General features: G+C 35.1%; 1 long non-coding RNA gene across 1 annotated transcript; it reads right to left on the bottom strand.

The window, feature by feature from the left end:
• Positions 1-10,409: 10,409 nt before the first annotated feature.
• On the bottom strand, positions 10,410-20,676 carry LOC143223417 (uncharacterized). The gene is made up of 2 exons (XR_013012905.1): positions 20,309-20,676; positions 10,410-11,649 (listed from the first exon to the last, which is right to left on the bottom strand). It is a non-coding gene; the product is annotated as an uncharacterized LOC143223417 (long non-coding RNA).
• Positions 20,677-20,878: the final 202 nt, after the last annotated feature.

Here is a 20,878-nt window from a genome sequence, read left to right as displayed (position 1 = left end):
CTGTTGAATTGTTTTATTGCATCACAGGCCTACAAATTGTGTGTTTGTTCTTGTGATTCTCGTGTTATTACCAATCAAATTACACAATTAGGCCTAGATGTAGGCTCTTTCAGTAGCCGAAATGTACATCTTTAATATAAGCGTGCTTCTAAGCTTTTCGATCCAAGCGATAGTTCGTAAGTATCAGTCAGTAGGCCTAAGTATACATGCAAGTATCGTGGCAACAAGATTACTCTGTGACTGCATGTTTACAGCTTTCAGGTTCACGTAATCAGAGATTACCAATTTGTAAATTGAACAGTCCACATAAGTGGTTGCAAAAATTATCCCCTCCATCGGGTGTAAAAACTCTATGCCCCCGGGTAGAATCAAAACTGCAGTTTGTATTTTTCTGATTCGGAATGTATAGAACGAAATACGGTGAAGCGTATAACAAATAATTTAGTAAAAAAACGAATAGGAATAATGTCATTAAAAACTATCTTTTGCTAATAAATACGCCATGATAAATATGGGAGAATTTCAGTTTTATATCGTTGGATTGTTTGTTTGTTTTTTAATTTCACACAAAGCGACACAAGGGCTATCTGTGCTAGCCGTTCCTAATTTAGCAGTGTAAGACTAGAGGGAAGGCAGCTAGTCATCACCACCCACCCCCAACTCTTGGGCTACTCTTTTAACAACGAATAGTGGGATTGACCGTTGCATTATAACACCCCCACGGCTGAAAGGGCGATATATTGTTGGAAGATGAAGGTCTTCGGTACTACAATAATGAATAATCACTTGAATAATTACAAATAACGTTAAAATAATTTGGCGCATAAAAATTAACAAAGGCTCGTGTTTTTAAATATCAAACTAACAGTAGATATATTTTTGTACTAGACGTAGAATATAAATGAAAATGAAAGTAAACAGCTAATTTGAATGTGTTTGACATTAACTTTTCAGGGTTACACACTGCTTCAGTATCATTAAGCAATTTTTTCTTCTCAACTCTACGCATTTTCCAAGATTTATTCAATATGTGACAACAAACAGCAAAAAAAAAAAAAAAAAAAAAAGTTTGAAAGTTGTTGGTATGAGCAGTACGGCCTCACGGTGGGACATCGGTGAATCTTCAGATTTACAACGCTAAAATCAGGGGTTCGATTCCCCTCGGTGGATAGTGCAGACAGCTCGATATGGCTTTAATAAGAATTCCCACGCACAATAGCAGTTCGTAGCACGTGCACACTACTGAACGTAGAAAAAGCCTTACTGATCAACTGCCTTTCACGAAGTTCCATTAGCTGTTCTGGTTCTAGCCCAACATAAACGTCTTCGCTTTACTACATGCAGAATTCAAAAAACGTTTGATGGTGATGTGAGATAGCAAATTATGTTGTTTTTTTTTATAATTATGGTTGTGTTTGTCATTCATTTATTATTTCCTTCTATCGTTTAGGTTATCTATGGCTCTTTTCTTTCATTAAAACGCTATCTCATCATGTACATTATCTTTTGTATTTTGAGTAAGTGCACGTGCATGTATGATGAAACTGACACCAGCTTCCCTAGCGGTGATGTACAGATACTATTAATGTAGCAGAAGAGTATGGAAATTTATTATCTCATGAGGCTATGCTTTCGTGACCCACTCTCTGAATAAATATCCTGTGTTACGTATTACAATTTGAAATAGCCTGAAACTGAGTTAAGTGATAAACTTAGAAGTTAATTAAATGCCGATATGTGTCAAATTTATATTTGCCGAAAAGAGTGATAAACAGTTTTCTTTCTAATAAAAATATATTTTAAAATAGAAACAATGATACAATTTATAATAATGGTTATTACAAATAATGATTTCTATACAAAAGTTTTACAAACAATATTGAGTCTTTTATCTAGTCTGGATATCTTATCGAGGGTTCGCCATGAGCGAATTAATTTTGAGTTGATATAAGTACAGTTCACTTAACAGGGACATAGCTAGTTCTGTGCTCTTCTTTGTTGTTCGCCAGTTATACGTGGAGTTTTCAGACCGATGAAGTTATATAATGATTTCGTAAAAATACTTATGTCCGACTTGAACTTACTGAAGTTAAACGGTTTGCAATGTTCGAAATTTATAAACATTCCAGATCAAATATCTAAAGTTCCTGATCAATAAGCGTTGACCACAGTTATAACGTCCGAGGTTTATAGTATACCAGCTATAGGAAACCAGTAATATATACTGTCTCTTGATATGTCGCGTCAGTAAATATGTCATACCTGCTAGAAACGTCATTAAGAGAGAGAATTAATCACACGATAGTTATCGAAAGGTGATTTTTCAATATCGTAATTGCTGTAATGTTTTCTCTTTCAGATTCTTTTACCTGGTTGCATTATTATTGATTTATTAATATTTATGATAAACTATATATTAATATTGGTGTGAAGTCCTGACAAGGCATTTGTTTATTAACTGTGCTGAATTTTTTTCTAAATGTTGTTTGAATGAATTGTGTTTTTGTTGTTGAAACCTGATTCTAGCGGCGGATTCATTTCAGACCGTTACAGTAGTGTGAATGAAAGTTGAAAAAGCACACACACTGGATCTTCAATGTGATGGTTGGAACAACATATAGAATAAACCGGTTCTGATCTGTATAAGTACAAGTTGAGTTAATGTTATAAAAGACAATACGAACAACAGTACCCTGGAGGTCAGCGGTAAGTTTACAGAATTACGACGTTAAAATTCTAAGATTTGATTCCCACAGTAAACAGAGCACAGATAACCTATTGCTTATATTTGTGTTAAAACAAATATTATATTAACATAATATGGATTCCTGTAGCTGGTGAGACCTTCCAAGGAATATTTTGCCTGTACAACTGACTTTCAGTGATGTGTTTTCTATGCATGACGACTCCTAAGGGGCTGGAGAGAATCCTGAAGGCTGAATGGTGTCTGGAATAGTTGAACGCGCCACCTTGGTCTTGAATTTCCTTAGATGGGTGGCCTTGGGATGTCTTCCTAGGGTCAAGTGGCTTGTCCATTGTAGTTGGAGTCAGTTAGTGCCAGTATTGGACGTTCCCAGTGGGTGTTGTGGACATTATATATCGATGCTGGTATTTGCGTATAATGCCTACGAAACCATAGCTTTGCTACGATGTCCCATTTGGACAGTGTAGTGTGTTCTTTTGTTGGACGCTATAGTGGATAGAATCAATTGATACTGATTCATTCTTTTAGGGGTGATAAAAACAAAAGAATCATTGTTAAACAACCATGAACAGAAGGCTACCAATATACTCTCGACATGTCTAATAATTTCTGTAACGAGTTTTCCAATATTATATGTTCTGTCAGGAAAGTGTATTTCAGCGATGTTTTTTTTTTTTTAATCAAAAGAGGTTTAGGAAACTTGCTAGCTCACCAAATTGAGTTAAGAAGTTAAAATTCAGAGACCTGTTGTCGAAAATCTCAATCACAGTAGAGTGAATTAATCTGGAATTTGAAAACTATTAAGGAGACAGCCATTGTAGTTAATCGCCATGCTCAAGAGGAGTTACGGACGAAAAAGATTTTACTTAACATTCACAAACTGAAGATTCTCAATAGATTCTCTATTCAAGAAGAATCAGCACTCAGGAATATCTCCAAGGAAAGTAATGAAATATGTGGACCAAATATGTTTCTTATTTTAATGCTTGCTGTACAACATCCACTTGCAAATATTAAGGCAGAGTTATTTGATTTGTATGGTCAGGCCTTATATTTCTATTTCACTCGCATGTTTCAACTGTTAGCAGCCTAAAATACTTGAAAACGTTTTGCCATAATAATTTATGTTCGTTGTGGAGGCTGAAAACCATGGTCGGCAGAGCACAGATAACTCATTGTGCAGCTTTGTGTTTAACCATAAACAAATGGAAGCACAAGTTTCCCTGCAAATCTCGGTATTGCGCTATGATTACAGTTATGTGGTTGTCAATCATCTGTCTAGCGTACATAAGCAAATCACATTGACTGATCGTACAGGATGCTTAGAAAACTCGCTCGAAGAAGTTTGCAACTGTTACATAGAACTTAATTATCACTTGACAAAAATATAAGTTACCTTTCATACTTTGTCAAGTTTGCTGTGGTAAGACGATAAGAGGTTTTATCGAGTATACGCCTTTTACCAGACGACCAAGAATGGTTACAATTATGTTTGTCACAAGACCTTAGAATTAGGCCTACAACATTTTAAAATATCAACCGCCCTGAAGAGCTCTGGATTAAGCGTAACGCGTATCTGGCAATGGATATAAAAAATACTTTTTGGTTGTAATCCTACTTATTACACATTCTTCTAATACTTAAGGGACTAAAGAAACGGTGTAGTGCTTAAAGACGTAATAAGCACAACACTATTGTCTCATGACAAATATAATAAAATAGGTTTTATTGAATTTATAACATAAAATTATATGATGAATTAAAGTAAGGGTATTCCAAAATATTATAAATTGGATTTATTCATCACATGTTAAGTTTTTATTTGTTTTGGAGCACAAAGTTACATAACATGCTATCTGTGCTATGTCCAATAACGTTTCCACTGTCAGCAGTTTGATTCTTCTACTTGTTCCCACTGAAGTACATATCAGCCTATTGTGTAAAACTGCCAGGACTGTGTCTTGAGTGCCATACGTTTAACAATCAAGACAAAGCTACCAATAAACAATTTCCTTTTACAGCTGCAAACACTGCCACTATGTAGATGATTTAAGAATTCCTATTGCTCATCAGGTATGAATTACATTGAGTGGCAGCTCCAAATGGTTCTCAATAAATTATATGAGTGAACTACTGCTAACTGTTTCACATTTTCGTTCATCTAAAACCATTTGCAAGCAATTTTTACTACTAATTGAAACTGATCCTGAACTCCTTCTGGAGGGCGAATACATTTTCCTGGTGGCTGAAACAAAGTTCTTAAAACTCTCTGACAGTAAAATGACTTTTATTGATAACGAGAAACCAAATTGAAATAAAAATGTATCTCAGAACGGCTGATATGGGTATTATCACTTTTACTGATAAACAGTGAACAACGTTTCGCCATTCCTAGATCGTCTTCAGGTTAACAAAGATGACCTAATAAGGTCGAAATTTTGTTCGCTGCTTATCAATAAAAGTGTTAATACTCATACCATGCTTATCAATAAAAGTGTTAATATTCATATCATGCTTATCAATAAAAGTGTTAATACTCATACCATGCTTATCAATAAAAGTGTTAATACTCATACCATGCTTATCAATAAAAGTGTTAATACTCATACCATGCTTATCAATAAAAGTGTTAATACTCATACCATGCTTATCAATAAAAGTGTTAATACTCATACCATGCTTATCAATAAAAGTGTTAATACTCATACTATGCTTATCAATAAAAGTGTTAATACTCATATCATGCTTATCAATAAAATGGATAATACTCATACCATGCTTATCAATAAAAGTGTTAAAACTCATACCATGCTTATCAATAAAAGTGTTAATACTCATACCATGCTTATCAATAAAATGGATAATACTCATACCATGCTTATCAATAAAAGTGTTAATACTCATACTATGCTTATCAATAAAAGTGTTAAAACTCATACCATGCTTATCAATAAAAGTGTTAATACTCATACCATGCTTATCAATAAAAGTGTTAATACTCATACTATGCTTATCAATAAAAGTGTTAAAACTCATACCATGCTTATCAATAAAAGTGTTAATACTCATACCATGCTTATCAATAAAAGTGTTAATACTCATACTATGCTTATCAATAAAAGTGTTAATACTCATACCATGCTTATCAATAAAAGTGTTAATACTCATACCATGCTTATCAATAAAAGTGTTAATACTCATACTATGCTTATCAATAAAAGTGTTAAAACTCATACCATGCTTATCAATAAAATGGATAATACTCATACCATGCTTATCAATAAAAGGGATAATACTCATACCATGCTTATCAATAAAAGTGTTAATACTCATACTATGCTTATCAATAAAAGTGTTAAAACTCATACCAACCGTTCTGAAATACATTTAATCTTGCTCTTATTTCACTCCTCAACCAGCTCAAGAGTACAATGACGCTAAACACCACCTGCTTCCTTTTCATGTTTCATCAGGGAACAGGTGTTCTATGCTCAAGATGTATTGTGCCCTCATACAATCTAGGCCGGACAACGGACCTCTGATGTCCACTTCGGCTAGGATTCTGTGTTGAAGATGCTAGACCTTGGACGTCATTAGAAGACCGGATTATCCAGCGAAGATTTTGTTTTTCGTTCTTCAAACTTCCACTACATTTTATCTTTCTTTTCAATATGCTATGTATTTCTGATCACCGCTACACCATCTCACCATACATTGTGTGTTCATACTTTATTGAGCTACACGTTTTGCATATAGATGAGAATTAGATGCTGTTACTATTTTTTGCCTTCATGCCAGGGAAAAGTTAAAGCAATTGCGTCTGACATTGTAGGAAATATATCGATATTTCTTTATTGTATTTTAGGGTAATGGCCAATCTTTTTTCGTTTACTTTATCACGATAATGGTTTCAAAGTCTCCTTTATAGTGCCCCCCGCTAGTACAGCGGTATGTCTTCGGATTTACAATGCTAAAATCAGGGGTTCGATTCGCCTCGATGGGCTCAGCAGATAACCCGAGGTGGCTTTGCTATAAGAAAACACAAACACTCCTAAATAGCAACATATACAGTCTTCGATCCTACTCGCGACAATCAAACACTCCTAAATAGCAACATATACAGTCTTCGATCCTACTCGCGACAATCAAACACTCCTAAATAGCAACATATACAGTCTTCGATCCTACTCGCGACAATTATTTGAAACTAATCCGTTTAAAGTAGGCCCGGCATGGCCAAGCTGCCTTCCCTCTAGTCTTGCACTGCTAAATGAGGGATGGCTAGCAAAGATAGCCCTCGAATAGCTTTGTGCGAAATTCAAAACAAACAAACAAACCTGGCCATGCCACATTTATGAACTAATGGCTGTTCCGTTTATTGACTATCAGCTACATACTTTTATTTATTTTAATGAAACAATTGAAAACGGTTTCTTCTGTATTGTAATACCAGTTTATGCTTAGAATGCTTTAAGTAAACAACCTTTAATTATATCCATTACTTACACACCATTAGTAATGATTTCAGTGTATGGTCAAAATGTATTCGTGTTTGACTAGGGGGATTAGCAGACTTGAAACAAGAAATGCATTGTTAATTTTGGGATACTGTGTATGAATGTACAAGGCAAAACCACTCATAAAAAGGTGTCAAAACGAAGATTAAATGAATTATGAGAACTGAATATCTGGCGTGCATTTTTTTGCTTTTAAAACTAACATGCCCCTCATATCAGTTTAAATTAATGTGTTTCATGAACGTAAAGACGTAATTTTAAGACGTTAGTAAACTCTGTTGCTATCACAATAAACTAAAAACCTCGTAAGTCACTAACACTAATATTTCTTTGCACGTGAGCGAGCAAACTAATAAAGAATAGCATTTGCGTTTACATCTAAAATGCATTGCTTTTTTATCGTCAGAAGATAAAAGCAAAGAAGAGTTGTACTCAATTGTTTTGTTATCTTATCTACGAAAAGAGCTATTTTCAAGGTATTTAATAACAAATATTTTTTATCCATAGCAGAACATTAATACTGGATGTCTACTTAACTTTAACGTATCAAAACAAGTTTTAAAATAAGCTGTCGTTTACAAGTACGCTTGTTGAACACTTGATAATTAATACACACGAGTCACGGCTGAATGTCACGTTGAAGTATCTCGTGCATATAAAGTTGTTGTTCGAATGTTAAAAGTTGTGGTTCAGCTATATACGTATAATAAGTTATGGAACGCAAGCTTTCGATCTTTACTACTCGTTCTAAAGCAGACGGTTATTACACTATTACCTGTGTAAGGACAAAAAAAAAACCGAACAAACTTGGGGGCGATCCTTACTCTGCGTGCCAGTAGATGGCACTAGCAAGTAAAACAGTGAAAATGAAGTTGCGAAGCTATCTACACATTTTGATTATATTTAATATAAGCTGAGTGTCTTATGTCCGGGTTATGAACTTAACAAATATGTGGGTGATTGCTGTAATAAATAACAAAGAAATCGTAATTTTCACAATCTTCATTTATAACATATTTTTACAGTATTTATTATTACCTTATCAAATGTTTTTCATAAACTTTAAATACGAATATACTTTAGATATAATATGTGCTGTGTGGTGTGATATTCAGGGTGCCTTTCTAGGAAGAGGTAGTGATAAAAATAGTAACAGTATGGGTGCTTTCTGTTACTCAATTTTAACAGCCAATTTTCTTTGTCTTTCCACAATGTTCCACGTGATTAATTAATTGACGGTCATTGGCGGTAGAAATGTGTTACGGACCGTAGAAGAAAGATTACGAGACAAAGTAAAAAGTGGGTATAACACAAGAAACAGCTCTTCATACCAGCCTTACGGTGGCTGTTGGAGTAGGAAGTTTAACTGATTTTATGTTGTATTCGAATAGTGGCAGCCATTTTGTTTTCATTGCATTCCTCCATAGAGAGCGATAGTATGTGCTCTTCCTCACACTATGTTTATGTTGCTTTATAGAAAATTTAATAAAGTTCTTTTTTTGGTGTAAGAACATAGCGCCATTTATAAATATTGTTAACGTTAACTTATGGCAAAGATAATGATTCCTCAATAACAGGAATAATCTGGTGGAGGAGTTATAACCCTCATTAACGTGTCCCTTGTTCCATACTATCATTCTACAAAGTTTAGTTGAGATTGGCTCAGCGAACAAGGAGTAGTTAGATGACGGAGAGACACAATACTTTATGCTTTATACATGCAAACAAAGACAAGTGTGTGTGTGTCCCTATCAGAGCCGCACTCCAGTGGTACAGCAGTATGCCTGCGAACTCACATCGCTAGAAACCGGGTTTGATACTATTGGTGGGTAGAACACAGATAGCCTGTTGTATAGCTTGGTGCTTAGTTCCAAACAAACCAACCTGACAGAGCCTTATATATACGGTTATGTCTTCTACAGTATCACAAGCAAACAAAAAAGGCCAAAAATGTACACTATCCGCATTAAAATAGAAAAAAAAGTCTTTACTAGTAATTTAAATTTAATTTGTAATTTGCTTTATGACTATCTGCGCTCTGTCCACCGCAGAGAATCAAACTCCTGATTTTGGTATTGTAAATCCCTAAATTTACAGCTTAACCATATGTGAATACAAAAAACAAAAGTGCTGCGTCATCTCCAACTTTAATATAGCCTCGTGCTTTAGCCTTTGATAACTTTTAAGGAAAAGGTCTTGTTCCGAGAAGTTTACCAGATTATTTAAATATTCGGCATAAAGTTTAGTGCGGTAGACAAGTAGAGTTACACACAATTTATGTGATTTTTTTTTCAATTTTACTATTTCAAGTCATTATTGTTATTCCCTGAAGTTTTTATTTTCAAAATTCCTCCTTTGTAAATACGTATTTTTGCTACAAGCACTTCAACATTTCTAAACTTTTCTTAATTTTTTCGTGTTCTTGAGTATTTTTTGTCTCATTGTGATAAAACAATATAGTATATATGTGAAACTATGTTACTACAAACGCTGAGAAGAGTAAAAAAGATCTGGATAAAGCGGGAACACATTAAATACAATTAAATAAAATTTAAGTTATAACATAGAAACACAGGAGTTATGAACCGTATTTACTGAGAGTTATCACGAGGAGAAATCTAGAATCTGAGGACAGGTCGAACGTGGGACAAGTGATTCCTACAAGAAACGATTTTCTGAAGACCGGTTAATTTCATTGACGACATCAGCCAGGGAAACCTTTTTCAAAAGGAGGTATCTTGTTTCTAAACTCACAACTTATAAACTCACATGAAGACTCAGCATTTCAAAAACCTCTTGTGGTTGAATGTCAATTTCCCCTTTTTATTTTAGATGAGAGGTTATTCAAAGTTCGTGTGGGATCAACACACTGTGAATACTTCAGAGAGGGACCTGGAGCCCCTCAAGATGGTGTCTTAAGTGCCACGCTTTTTTAACATTAAGATTCAAACATCACTAAACAACTTCCTCTAAAAGTTGATAAATTGTAGACTTTCTGTTGATTAATCAGTTTAAAGTATATTGAGTGGTAGCTATAAATTGCCTTCAATAATTTGTGTGAGTGGAGCAATTTCGAGTCCTCATAATCTAAAACCATTTGCATGAGATGAGGATTGCATCTTGATCCACGGTCCCCTCTAGGATATGCACAAATTACCATGATGAATGAGATAAAATTCTGAGGAGACTTTTGGAATAAAATAATTTTTATTATACTTATAACACCTCTTAAAGGTAAATGAACGGAGGCACTGAACACCCTTTGTTTCGTTCCGCCTCAGGGAGAGATGAATGTGCTCTTTTCTCAACATCTATTGTGCTCTTATTCAATTCAAACTGGAGAATGGATTTCTTGTCTACACCTTGGCCAAGAACTCTGTAGAGAAGACGAATCTTGTGCGCCATTATTGGCTTTGGCTCTGCACTCAGGCTTTCTGAATTTTTCTAGGTCAGAGATTGAACAATAGCAGCTTTCTTTGTAGTACGTTGCTGTGCTGCATTTACAACCATAATATCCTGCGTAGCAGTTTGTTTTGATGCCTCATTGCCTTTTGTTACGCTCTTTGCATAAAGATGATCTGCTATTCCTACTTTTATCATTATTATCCAAACACAGTTAACAGAGGTAAGCCTGTTATTGGATGATGCTGTTGTTGATTTCAGTAATCAGTCCATCCCACTGCAGCTTTGTGATATTTGGGTTAAGCCACCCAAATAAATCAGATATTCCTTACTGGAAGTACTGATAACTTTTAAACGAACAATTTTTGACTCTCTATTCTTTTCCTACTGTTGCATTTGGTTTTCAGTCTGGTGACAGTATGTGCTTTCGTGGTTTCCTCACAGGGTTCTATGTTCATTGCCGAATTAATGCAACATAATTTGCTGTATATTATGTAAAAGCGAAGGAATTTACCAACATATAATGTATATATATGTATATATTGACTTCCTTAGGTCTTCAAAAACTGCGAAATCTTTTGGTGTCACTACTGTTTTTCTCAATTCCTGGCCATTTTAGAATCTGAGTCAATAAGCTTGCTTTTGCTGAGACTAAAGCCAAATAAACTTCTATATATGTTAAAACGGCTCGTTTGGGTTGAGAAATTTTTTTATGTAGAGGAGAGAACAACGTTTCGACCTTCTTCGGTCACCGTCAGGTTCACAAAGAAAGAAAGAGGTAACTGACCGGAAACTGACCACATATTTCAAGGGGGTTGTGTAACTGTTGACTGCACAACCTTGCCCATTCAATATTTGGACTTCAAGTCTGCCATCAGGGCAAGGTTTTGTGTCATTTATAAGGCAGTTTGTGCTGAACAAGGTCCAAAGAAGATTTTTAGCAACGATAACGCTGTCCACATTGAACATGTTTCATTCTTTTACAGGTTAAGTGCCTTTTTAAGATTACTTCATAGTTTGATGTTGCTGTAATAAGAAAGAAACAGATATAAATTTTATTGTTTTCTTTAAGCTTCTGTTATCTATATTTGTAAATCGATAAGAAATAGTCGACAAAAAAGATGAATTTCCTTAGAATGAAACAAGAATTTTGAAATAGGATAGTATCCCTAAGCGAGAGGGTTCGGCTGGTTTTTTTCTCCTTACTTGTTTAGGTCTATTAGTTAAATAATTCTTTTTTTTTGTACTGAAATATGTTTCATTTCTTTACACAATTAATTTTCTTTTACAGAAAAAAAAACTTTGAAAAAAAAGAAGGGTATTTCCGTCATCCCTGCGCAACACTTTTACAGTAAAAACCCTTTCACACAGAAAAAATATAATAATGATAATTGTATCCCAAGACCCGTGCATGTGCACTTAAAACAAAGAACAATGTGTGCAGACGCCACCTCTTTTTCTACAGATATAAGTTTAGTAATTAAGAGAGGCCCGGCTTGGCCAAGTGTATTAAGGCGTTCGACTCCTAATCCGAGGGGCGCGGGTTCGAATCCCGGTCGCACCAAACATGTTCGCCCTTTCAGCCGTGGGGGCGTTATAATGTTACAGTCAATCACACTATTCGTTGGTAAAAGAGTAGCCCAAGAGTTGGCGGTAGGTTGTGATGACTCTCTGCCTTCTTTCTAGTCTTACACTACTAAATTAGGGACGGCTAGTACAGATAACTCTCGAGTAGCTTTGTGCGCAATTCCAAAATAAATAAATATAAACCTGCGTAAGCATATACATCATTATTTTTATATAGATTTATGTTACATTTTTGCTATTATTCTGATTTTAAAATACATATGGTTGATCTTATTATGGTAATGTTTTAGTATTGGAAGATTAATTTATGTCTTTTTTTCATTGACCTTCTATATGCTAATTATCGTTCGCATTATGTTACGTCAAAATTTAACTTACATGTTATGTAAGTACGTATATAAAATAGATTATTGTAATGACTGTGTCTAGGTGGCGTACTTCATGTTTGTACTACTGTCATCATCTCTATCCTTCACATGTCCCAAGTAGTCGAACTTAGTACTTATGTTTAAAACCTGTTCATAACATATTTAAGGATAAGTAGTCACGAAACTAGAAACGTATTAATTAATCAAAGCAACTCAGACTGAGTTTCGTGTAAATAAACATTTGCTGGTTAGGGACCGGTGAGCAGTCATCAGTAAATAATTTTTGTATGAAACGTTCTGTAGAAGAACTAATATTTACGACGTTTAGTTATGTGTATTATTTTCTCGATTTCTTAGGTTTATTTTTTTCGCAGCATAAAGTTTATTTTCGCCACCTACCACACTCTCTGTTGGTACTTATGAGTACACGTACACTTGTCAAAGAGTTGTGACAAACAATTGAAATACGAAAACTAAATTACTTGCAAAGACTAATATAGGTATAAAATGAGCGTTGCTTTTTAAAAAAGATGCTATGATCATTAATACTGTGCTTTACTTGGCTGGTTAATTATGCTTACAATTTTATGTGGTAGTGTTGAATTCTGCTGATTCACTTTTGGTTTCAGATTAACGTTTACCCGAAAGCTTCCAAGTTCATAATATTCAGGTCGATTCACTTTATTACACTGCTGGTAAGTACACTGCTTTCTAAGAGTTGTCAAGAAATGTCTGCCACGTTCAGAACGTTTTAAGAACTACGTCCTTTTGTCTGACCTGAAAGCCACCTAGTGGTAGACCTTGCATATTTGCTTTTGTTGATGAATGTCGCTCAAAACTACTTTAGACCTATCTATGGGAACGAGATTTTTTTGTTTCAACTTAACCGGAAAGCTGCAGAATAGGCTATTTGTTCTCTGCCTACCAATGGTATGGAAACGCGATTTCTAGCGTTGTAAATCCGGAAAGAGGTAAGGGGGATAATTTTGAAGTGAGAGGTAAGGTGGAATATAGCTTGTCACCATTTACCCACCCGCGATCTGTGTGTGTTTTCATTTAGCAAAGACACCTGGGGCTATCTGCTGAGTCCACCGAGGGAAATCTGATTTCAGCGTTGTAAATAAATCCATAGACTTACCTCTGTACTAGCGAGGGATCCCACCGTGATCTGTTGGCTACTCTTTAATTCGAACTCGAGACCTGCACGTTAACAGTAAAGCGTCCCTAACCACTAGACCATGCTAGTTTTCCTTACATATAAGAAACATATGCAGTTTTGTAGGTAGAAAATGTTGCTGATTTTTAGTAGCACGACTTTAAAATGAAAATGAAAAACACAGAAACAGGTTATTCTGAAAATTTTCAGCATATTCAGTGTTCCATTGACATTACTATTAATAAAAATAGTAATGTCACGTTTTAAAAAAAATGTTAAAACGGTTTATTTTGTTAAAGAAATTAGAATAATTGCTTGAAATCCCATAAACACGGTTATTAAGTATCTTAATTGAATTTCCTTCATGGACAGGTGGTTAAGGCACTCGACTTCTAATGTGAGGATCCCGGGTTCGATTCTCTGTCACACCAAACAGCCATGACAATCAATCCCACTATTCGTTGAGAAAAGAGTAGCCCAAGAGTAGGCGGTAGGAGGTAATCACTAGCTGCTTTTTCTCTAGTCTTACACTGCTGAGGCCCGGCATGGCCAAGCGTGTTAAGGCGTGCGACTCGCAATCTGAGGGTCGCGGGTGCGCATCCCCGTCGCGCCAAACATCCTCGCCCTTTCAGCCGTGGGGGCATTATAATGTTACGGTCATTACACTACTAAATTAGGGACGGCTAGCACAGATAGCCCTCGAGTAGCTTTGTGCGAAATTCAAAACAAACAACAAACAACTTACACTGCTGAATTAGGGACGGCTAGCACAGATAGGCCTCGTGTAGCTCAGGACTGGTTTGAATACAAGATGATTTTCATTGCTGAGACTCGAAATACTTCTATTAATCTTTCAGTTTTTGTATTTAATTAATATAGCTTCTGAAACTTCCTAAATTTATGTTAGAAGTTTTAAAAGTAAAAGTTTCTGTTTTATCTGTTATTTTCTATATCTAACATTAACTATAGCTGAATGAAGCAAACAAATTTGCTTCAAGTTCCTTAGGAACAAAACTACTAAAGTGTTTTAAACTTCTAAAAAAGCTAGTTTACAATATTCACTTGTTTCGAGAGTAGAATATAAAGATGAATATCCAAGAATAACAAACTTTATTCTTGTTCACATTCAAAAATAAATATTGTATTTAAATTATTAGTATTCAAATATTGAAAAAATATATAAACATATCTCCATGATTGAAATGTGCCTCAAACATATTTTGTTTCTTGAAGTAGATTAAATTCTATGGAATACTCAGTTGATCACTGTACTTAGCAGAAACTCAAAAACAAATTATTCGTATGAGATGCAACTTCACATCACGTACTAACAACTTCAGTTTGCTTAAATAAAAGTTAAAGTCTTCAGTGCAAAACACATCAATTTACAAAGACTGTTCACTATATTTGAAAAATATAAAACCGGTCATGAGCAGAAACAGTTGTTTTTTGTTTTTTTTTGTAGCGGAATGTTAATATAAAAAGACTCTCCAACAATTTGGTTTTGAATTTCGCTCAAAGCTACAAAGCTAACCGTCCCTAATTTAACATTGTAAGACTAGAGGGAAGGCAGTTAGTCATCACCACCCACCGACAACTCTTGGACTACTCTTTTACCAACTAATAATGGGATTGATCGAAACATTATAACGCCCCCACGGCTAAAGTACAAACATGTTTTATGTGACGGGAATTCGAACCTGCGACCCACAGATTAAGAGTCGAACTCCTTAAATATCTGGCACTACTCCAACAGAATTGTTCATGTACACAGTTTGATTAAAATTCAATGTCAACACTTACGTAACGTAACGAATACTTAATACAATCGTTACGTTCGTTTGATAAGTTCATCAATAACAGTGTTAATACCCATACCACCCATTCTGAGATACATTTTTATTTCAAGCGGATTTCTCGTCATCAAGAATTTGTTTCACTCGTAGACGTTGGATCTTTTAGCAGTTTTCAAAATGTTTATCCTAGCGTTTAATATATCCTTGATCTGCTGTTATTTTTGTTACATTAAACTAAGACGGACGAAACATATAATGTGTTTCATAGAATGAAACCACTTTATTATGCTTATAAATCATTGTTTGTCAATTTACTATAGTATATGTGAGACACAGCTGAACTTAAACGGAAAGTAAAGTGAAAGTAAAGTTATTACTTTGATTTAATCTACGGACTTAATACGCTAAAATCAGGGGTTCGATTCCATTCGGTGGACTCAGCAGATAGCCCAATGTGGCTTTGCTATAAAAAAACACAAACACATACTTTTATTTAATTCAATCTTCACATTCTGTATCGGTAGATGGCATTAGTATCAGGAAAAGGTCAAGTTGCAAGATAGATTTTCTCTCTATGTCATGGATAAATAGTGCCTGTTTCAACAGTGCCCTTGACTACAAAACTAAACTAATGCACATGAAAATCGATAAACATCTACATCCGTAATTTATTTCAATCTATAATGTGTTCCCACTATTTATTTTCATGTATAATTTGTTCATGGGAAGGTGAAAAAATAGAAGTGCTTTCGTCATTCTCTACTTCAGTGTGACGTCAAACTTTTAGTTTTATTCAAGCTTTTGAGACAAGGGTCTCATTCCGAGAATTCAATCAAATTGTTATAAAGTTGTGTAGGTTTTAGGCGTGGCTTAGAAATGTCATATGCAATATATGTGATTTTTTTAAAAGCTCGATATTTCGCTGACAATCAATGCCTTATGACATTTTTGAATTTCCTCATTCTCCTCAAACCCCCCGCTAGTACAGCGGTATGTCTCCAGATTACAACGCTAAAATCAGCGGTTCGATTCCCATCAGTTGGTTGAGCAGATAGTCCGATGTGGCTTTGCTAAATACACTTCTCCTCAATAACACACCGATAGGTTTGCGAACTTAGAGTTCTACAAGTCGAGTTTCGATACGCACGGTGGGCAGAGCCCACATATCCTCTTGTGTAGCTTTGTGCTTACTTCTAATCATTCCCTGTATAACTTTATATTGCTTAGGTCTTTATTTCTTACTCACAAACACTTCAATGCAACTTGCTCAAGTTTTTTTTGTGTTAATAGATATTCAGGTATCAACAAAAGGGTTTTATATCTGAGGAGGTTTAGTAAAGAAACTAAACAATTTGTTGAAAGTATGTTGTTATTATTACCTATTTTATAGATGAACACGGAAAACACGATTTTTAGTGTGAAAGGCTTTTTTATTATTAGAAGTTTTTGTTATTATACTTTTAATTCATTAAAATCAACAGGCATTTCATATTTAATGTCCAGTGCTGCTTAGGTCAAACTGTAGTTTTACCCTGACAATCTTGATTGTGAATTAGCTTTGTCTTGAAGAAATTAAAGATATAGTTTTGTTAAGAAAAACATGTAACTCGGCACGATTATCATATCTTATGGCCAGGTGGTTAAGGCACTCGACTCATAATCCGAGGGTCGCCGGTTCTATTCCCAGTTACACAGGACTTGCTTCCCCCCCCTTTCAGACATGGGGCGTTATAATGTGACGGTCAATCCCACTATTCTTTGGTAAAAGAGCAGCCCAAGAGTGGGCAGCGGGTGGTAATGACTAGCTGTCTTCCCTCTGGTGTGAAAAGAAATGAGGTGTCAAGATTTGCAGAGTAAGGAAGAACGGTGTTATAAGTGAGAGATCAGAACTCTACCTTACTCAGCAATCAAAAAATAGCTAATGTAAAACATACTGCTTAAATTTCCTTTAGTATTACTGGTAAAAGTGCTAAAGTTAGATATACATATATAACAGCTTGAGTACTCATCTCATGGATGGGAAAATATGTAATTTCATGATTAATGAATGATTATCTTAAGAAATGAAAGTTGCTTCTCTTATACATAATTGAAAAAAAAGAACAAAACATCCATAAAAACAGTAAAACACAAAATGAGAAACCACAAGTTTTCATGTATCTCCACAAGAACCACACAAATCTTCATGTCAAATGTGGTGAAGATCCATCAACAGGGAACAAATTAGTGGTAAACGTTTCCAAAAATGGCCATAAGAATCGCAAAATCCAAAACTGAAATTTTGTATGTGTCCAAGAATGCATCACACCAAATTTGGTGAAGATCCATCAATAGGGTTTCCACTAGTGGCGCAGCGGTTTGTCTATGGACGTACGACGCTAAAAAAAAAAGCCTCATTGTGAAGCTATTTGCTCAATTCTAAACAACAACAACCATTAATAGGGAACAAAGTTGTGGTATAAAACGCCCATTAATTAAAACTGCAAAACGAAAAGTGCAAAACTGAAATTTTTTTTTGTATCTTTACATGGACCCAGTGAACCTTCATTCCAAGTTTGGTGAAAAATCTATCTAATACAGGCGAGATAGTGATAAAAAAACCCATAAAAACGTTAAAATGCAAAATAAAAATTTATATATATATCTCCGTGTACCCAATGAACCTCCTTACTAAATTGGGTGGAAATTTGAAAGTACTGGTGAAAAACCCCTCATGACAACTGTAAAACTGAACACCTGTATGTACCTCGGCATGGACCTAATGATTCTTTACACCAGTCTTGATGATGATCCATCCATTCACACCGTGTGAAGTAGTTACGTAGACGTACAACAGGCAATAATATTATACTAGAAACTCCGAAATATTAAACTTATTGGTTCAGCTTGTGAGGCTATATGGTTTAGTAAAAAGAATCTAGTACTGTCTGTTTTGATTTGGAAACCTTCAACGATGCTCCGGCTATGTTTATTTCTAGAAAATAATTCGATCGTTTGTCCACAAAAAATGAATGCATTAAACTACGTAAATCATAGAAACACATAACTAAAAATGTGTCAGGTTGGTTATTTGAAACTATTATGTTCATAGAGTATTTTCTTGTGTTTTAAAATGTTCCTTTTATGTAAATGCTGTATCACTGGATGTCCTACTAATTACCAAGACTTTTTTTTACAGTTTGAGCATATCATTTGCCTAGAAAAGGACTGCACAAAAAGCATGATATTCAGTTACTTAGAGGTGGCATTTTAAATTTCAGTAGGGGGGATAAATAAGGTTAAATAAGGTTATAATTTTAGAAATATTTATAATTACTTTAAATGGCCAGATGGCTTAAGGCGTTTGACTCGTAATCTAAGAGTCGCTGGTCCGAATCCCCGTCACACCAAACATGCTCGCCCTTTCAGCCGTGGGGGCGTTATAATATTACGATCAATCCGATTAGTCGTTTGTAAAAGAGTAGCGCAAGAGTTGGCAGTGGGTGGTGATGACTAGCTGTCTTCCCTCTAGTTGTACACTGCTAAATTAGGGACGGCTAGCGCAGATAGCCATCGTGTAAGTTTGCGCGAAATTCAAAAAAATATAACAATTACTTTCAATGGTGTCTTTTTTGAAATATAAATCATGTTGTAACAAGACAGGCAATTTTGTACAATTAGTAGTTTGCACTTGTTTCACGCAAACGCAGTATTAAATAAAGATGATATACGTATGTTCAGAACACACAGTGAATAATATTGTACGATATTAAATAATTGTTTCCACAGCCTTCATGCATCAATTTTGGATCCTCGCCATACATATTAGTCACACAGTAGAGATAATTCTTTTAATAATATGTAATTATTTATCAGTCCGATTATGAGATTAACTCGGAAGTGCTTAAAAGTTGGGTGTTATCATATAAACATTGATTCCTTGTGGATCAAATAACAGGCATAAATGCTCAAAAGGAGTGAAAACGAACAAACGAGAAAACTTGTATTTCAAAATTAAGGTCGCCTTATATTCGAGACTGCGTTACATTCGGTTCTACACGGTAGTAACAACAATAAATTCCACAAAATACTGACTGTAGGACAACGTCGACATTGTAGGAACATCAGGTTTGAGAGTTTGCTTACAATTTAGGCTTTTATGCAATAAAGAATGAAAGTATTATACACTAAACAAGATCCTGCCTGAAGCTTGTTGTTTATAAGCCTTAAACCATCCGGAAGTAAGGGAGTGAGGAATAAGTTGAATAATGAAGTATCTGTGAATCGTGAAATATCAAAAAATAGCTAATAATTTTCAAGTCAACATTAAATGCGCAACACTAGGGACTTTAATTCGTCCAATGTTGTTACAATGATTGTAAATGTTGTGTTTTCCTTAATAAAACATCTGAATCTTGACCTCTTTTACTTAATATACAGTAAAACAGTGTTTTTCGACCACCACTTAGTGGATCAATGTCGGTCCGTCACAACCACCTTACTGGCTCGTGGCATTTCACGAAAACAAACAATCAAAAACTTATATTTATACATAAATTGCAAAGGATTTTTGATGTATTTGCATTTTAACGGTCCACGATAGTTAAGGGAGGCAGCGAGCCAGTTCCTTGTTTCGAAACTTTTCTGTGGAAGACAAATGATACGGTATTCATTTGTTTTTAGAGCATCAAATTATTCTATCATCAAAGCTTGTAAAGAGTAAAGCAATTCGCCAAACTATCACATACACGCACACACATATATACTTAATAAAAGTTTTATGTGCAGTTTTTACTTACCACGTGGAGAACAGAAGATCACGTCCCAACCGTAAGTTATTACGCCTTCAACAGTCCAAGTCGAGCTAGTGAACGTAAGCTAGGCAGGAACACGTTCGCAAACTTGCCTTTGAGGCAGAGTGCCATGAAGTGATGGAAATTAAGGAACTTGTAAACACAGACTATGAAATCATTAAATAAAGACAGCTGCAAAGATGACAAATTTTAGTTATGTGTATTGTTTCTAAATCGAAAAACGGGTATAAAACAGAAGGGGAAGCAACTGCCTCCTGCCTTGCGGGGCCCTCCCTCCTGAGGGTACCCCTGTGCATCACCTCTGCCGCTTTTACAAGGAGTTATTTGTTCCTCAAGCTCACAATGTTCACTCTGAGAACAGTCAGTTAGGATAAACGTTTAGACAACGCTACTTACTTCAGACAAGGATGGATGTACAGATGCCTCTGGCATACATAAAACCTGTCCATCAAGTAGTTACAAAAAGTTCATCTGTAGCTGTATGAGCCGATGTCTCTAAATCATATGTTATGAAACTCGTTAAGTTTAATTTTTACAACTACCCTCATACTTCTA

Source organism: Tachypleus tridentatus, chromosome 8 (genome assembly GCF_004210375.1).
Source record: "Tachypleus tridentatus isolate NWPU-2018 chromosome 8, ASM421037v1, whole genome shotgun sequence".
Taxonomy (NCBI): Eukaryota; Metazoa; Arthropoda; class Merostomata; order Xiphosura; family Limulidae; genus Tachypleus; species Tachypleus tridentatus.
Note: the sequence above shows the minus strand (reverse complement) of the source record. Positions and strands in the feature narration are given on the sequence as shown.